The sequence below is a fragment of the Lolium perenne genome, chromosome 3 (assembly GCF_019359855.2).
Source record: "Lolium perenne isolate Kyuss_39 chromosome 3, Kyuss_2.0, whole genome shotgun sequence".
Taxonomy (NCBI): Eukaryota; Viridiplantae; Streptophyta; class Magnoliopsida; order Poales; family Poaceae; genus Lolium; species Lolium perenne.
The window spans coordinates 104,736,016-104,740,998 of NC_067246.2; the positions used below are offsets into that span (position 1 = coordinate 104,736,016).

General features: G+C 41.4%; 1 long non-coding RNA gene across 1 annotated transcript; it reads right to left on the reverse strand.

Moving 5' to 3' along the window:
* Positions 1-241: 241 nt before the first annotated feature.
* Positions 242-722, reverse strand: LOC139837558 (uncharacterized). The gene is made up of 3 exons (XR_011754069.1): positions 612-722; positions 449-517; positions 242-322 (listed from the first exon to the last, which is right to left on the reverse strand). It is a non-coding gene; the product is annotated as an uncharacterized lncRNA (long non-coding RNA).
* Positions 723-4,983: the final 4,261 nt, after the last annotated feature.

The window sequence follows — 4,983 nt, forward strand, 5'->3', positions numbered from 1 at the left end:
TTTTATAAAGTTGACCTTGAGATGTTCACTGTTTGATGAAAAGAATGGTCTAGGTTGACGGCTATGAGAGGATGCATCGTAACAAAGATCAGAACTTTTTGTGGGCCTCTCTTCTAATGAAGATTGCTTCATCGTAATCGCATTACGATAATAATGCAAAAAGAGTTAAACGATGAACTATGCAAACATGTATTAAGCATTGTCAATATGAGATAGTCACAAGTACTAAGCGCAGACTTACATTATATCGTTGCATAGGCTCACGCCGGAACCTTTTTTGCGCTCTATCTTCTACTAAGGACTTCTTCATTACAACTGCATTCTAGTAATATTGCAAACATAGTTACAACAGTGAACTATTCAAACATTTATTATGCAATGTAGATATAAGATAATAACAATTTGCATAAATAAGACAATGTATGGAACTTGTACTAAGCAGACTTACATCATAATGTTGCACAGGGTCGCTTTGGCGACTATCTTCTAATGATGACTGCTTCACTAAAACTGCATCCTGGTAATATTGCAAAAATAGTTACAACAATTAACTATTCAAACATGTATTAGGCAAATGTAGAGATCAGATAACAGCATGTAGCAGAACATACTGGCTCGCTGCAGGTCCTTCTCTTGCGTGCACTAGTCGTGGTCGACATGCCTGTCATTTTAGGTTCAGCCATCAAGTGAAATGCTAATCCTCCTGCTCCATTGTCCTTAATCTGTGTTTAGATATCACATTTAAGACCAAGTCAGCTGGTTTCAAATAACAAAAAACTTGAGCTGCCAAATGAATAAGCCAATATTTACCAGATATCAGATTAAAACCAACTAGATGTTGCTTTGCATGAGATACGAATTTCAGACATTCAGATTTAGAGTAGGGTAATGCCAAGGTTTTCCACATAAAGTAAACTGGCATTAAGAATGACCAAATGTCAGGTTCAAATCACCTTCGCAGTTGCTCCAAGACAAGCATATCAAATAGGCAGAAACATAGTAAAACATGGATGGCATTGCTATGGCAGGGTTCCAAGTGTTTATCTCTTGCATAAGGAACAATGCATAAAGGTTATAGATAATAACGGAAGTAAACTGCCAAAGTTACCAACCAAGAACTCAGATTCCAACCTTCCCTAGCGTTCCCGCTGTTAATGTTGGATATTCTAATAAGTGGTTCGCATGATCAATCCCTAGGAAAAATAACATTGACAAGTTAGTCTACGATAATACAAAGACCAGACATGCACGCAGCAATAACTATACAAGCTGTGCGACAGGAGCATTCATGGAAAAAAATAGCTATAAGCTAAAGACGAGGTATAAGAGCAAGCAGATTGGAAATGCACATAGCATGATTATAAAAGCAGTAAAAGAATAGCAGACACAAGAAAACAGCTAGCGGCTAGCGGTGAGCTAATGACGTGGTATAAGAACAACCAGATTGGAAATGCCCATAGCATGACTATAAAAGGAATAGCATGCAGTACAAAAACAGTTGGCAGCAAATGAATGGGTCCCCTATAAATATGTGGATGCACACAGGTGTCAGTAGAATGAACAGGATGGTAGCGACCGGATAATGCTTTGATCGTACAATATTTAAACGAACTTCATGCGAAGTAACACATCAAGAAATTTAATGGCATATGAGATCTGCAAATAACTACACAAAACATGGCTAAAGAAACACCGCGATCTAACGGGCCAGCGTACTAACCAAGCTGCGGTGGGGTGGACGGGGGCGGCAACTTACATTCCAGCGGCGGCGAACGCGGGAGACGATGAGTCGACCCTGTTTCAGTAGAAGCGGGCGTTAGTGAAGCAGATCTGGTTGGCTGGCAAGGGATTCGGTGAAGTTGATTGATGACCCACAAGTATAGGGGGTGTATCGTAGTATCTTCGATAAGTAAGAATGTCGATCCCAACAAGGAGCAGAAGGTGTTGACAAGCAGTTTCGATGAAGGATTCACTGTAAATGCTCACAGACAAGTATTCAGGGGGTTTTGATGTAGCAGATGAATAAAGTACGAGTAAGTAAAGTGCGAGAGTAACAATTGCAGCGAGTGGCCCAATCCCTTTTAGCACAAAGGACAAGCCGGTTTGTTTACTTATAATGACCAAACGTTCTCGAGGACACACGGGATTTTAGTCTAGTGCTTTCGCTACATACGGCTAATTAATCTTCATTGTTTTGATAAGTGTTGTGTGGGTGAACCTGTGCTAATGTACCGCCTCTCCTAGGACTAATACATACTTGTGATTATACCCCTTGCAAGCATCCGCAACTACAAGAAAGTAATTAAGATAAATCTAACCACAGCCTTAAACTCTGAGATCCTGCTATCCCTCCTGCATCGATATACCAACGGGGGCTTAGGTTTATGTCACTCCGGCAACCCCGCAATCGGCAAACGAGTACAAGATGCATTCCCCTAGGCCCATAAAGGTGAAGTGTCGTGTAGTCGACGTTCACACGACACCACTAGAAGAATAACACCACAACTTAAATATCATAACATTGAATATTACTCAACCATACTTCACTACTAACATTTAGACTTCACCCATGTCCTCAAGAACTAAACGAACTACTCACGAGACATCATATGGAACATGATCAGAGGTGATATGATGATGAATAACAATCTGAACATAAACCTTGGTCCAACGGTTTCACTCAATAGCATCAATAACAAGTAGAAATCAATACCGGGAGAGTTTCCCCTATCAAACAATCAAGATCAAACCCAAATTGCTACAGCGGTGACGATGTGCAGCGGTGGAGACGGCGGTGATGATGATGAAGATGATGATGATGGTGATGGAGCGAGATGATGTCCAACTTGATGGCGGTGACGATGGCGTCGATTTCCCCCTCCGGGAGGGAATTTCCCCGGCGGATCTCAGCCCGCCGGAGAGCTCTTTTCTCTCTGGTGTTCTCCGCCTCGCAGAGGCGGCTGTAACTCTTCGCGAGGTACCCTCTGGAGCTTAGGTTTTTGGGACGAAGGCGTACGCGAAGAAAAGGAGGCGAGAGGGGGCTGTGGGCCCCCTCCTCACAGGGCGGCGCGGCCAGGCCTTGGGCCGCGCCGGCCCATGGGGTGGGCCCACCTCGGGTCCCCTCAGCTCCCCCTTCTGGCTCAGTTCATCTTCTGGAAAAATAAGGTTTTTCGTATAATTTCCGTCAACTGTTGATCTTCCGAAATATTGCATTCTGACGGCGCTTTTTCCAGCAGAATCCTGGCTCCGGTGCTCGATCCTCCAATAGTCATGAAACATGCAAAATAGATGAAATAACATAAGTATTATGTCCAAATATGAAATATATCAATGAATAACAGCAAATTATGATATAAAATAGTGATGCAAATTGGACGTATCAACTCCCCCCAAGCTTAGACTTCGCTTGTCCCCAAGCGAAACTGAACTCGGTAAACAGGACCACATGTTTATGGAGTGAAGAGTCGATAAATAAAATACGGACAAGAAGCATCATATTCATTCACACAAGACGTTCTAGTAAACAACTCCCTCATATAATTCAACTTGAAACAAGTATAAGGTAATCACGAATAAAGGTGCATAAGAAATCTTAGTTGGTGATGGCAAACTTCGTTCTTGGTCAGAGAACAATTAACAGATTATACTTATCTTATTGAGCAGCGCTCTCATGTTAAAGTTTATATGGCACAACTTGCATACTCAATCATAATAGTCTCCTCATGGTCATTGATAACTTGCAAAGCTATATTCATTTAGATAAAACTTGTACTAAACAAGGAAAAGTAAAAGACATGATGAAGCAAATCACAATATAATGGTTTGATCACAACTACTCAAATGCTTGCTTGAGATGGAGGGAAATAGGTTTACTGACTCAACATAAAGTAAAAGACAGGCCCTTCGCAGAGGGAAACAGGGATTAAATCATGTGCTATAGCTTTTTTAGTTTTGAAATCATATAAAGAGAATGAAAGTAACATTTTTGAGAGGTGTTTGTTGTTGTCAACGACTGGTAGCGGGTACTCTAACCCCCTTGCCAGACAAACCTTCAAAGAGCGGCTCCCATTTTATTTTTATTTTGTGTGGCACTCCTTCCAACCTTTCTTTCACAAACCATGGTAACCGAATCCTCGGGTGCCTGCCAACAATCTCATACCATGAAGGAGTGCCTTTTTATTCTAGTTTTATTATGATGACACTCCCCCCAACCTTTGCTTACACAAGCCATGGCTAACCGAATCCTTAGGGTGCCGTCCATCAATCACATACCATGGAGGAGTGTCTATTTAGGTTAATTAATTTGGGACTGGGAATCCCTGTCAACACCCGGATTTTTAAGTCCAGATGCCTGTTATGCCATACATCGCAATCCCAGGAATATTGTTGTTGCGAGACATAACAGTTGAATATCATAAGTCATCATTCATTACATACCATAGTCGTCTTACAAATAGAGATCACATGATCCAATATTACACAAATAGTTGATCTATTGACCAACAGACACAAGGTTCATAGTTTCATAGCGGAAGCGTAAGTAGAAGGGACTCTCTAGTCCACAGGCCAACGTCTGACGTCAGAAGATTCCCTAGTTGTCGTAGACATCTTGGTTGCCGTCATCTTGATAGTTCTGCTCCTCTTCATAGTCTGGCCATTTGAATAGCCAGTGACACAGCCGTGAGTACTTTAAAGTACTCGCAAACTAATACTAATGTAAGTGCTAACAGTTCTAGTAAGGGGGTGCTAAGCTCTAGTTTATTTTGCATAAAGCCAATTTTAGTTCACAAACATTTTAGTAAACAACTCTTCATGTGTTAACTAACTCAAGTGGGAACATTGGTGTCATTCCCACAACTCTGTTGTGATTCAAAGTCAATGTCACCTTTCAAGTTCAAATTCATAAGTCACCATTCCCCATTCATAGTTTTAGAAAAATTCTGATGACGGAACAGTATGGCCTTTCCAACTGTCCATGATCGC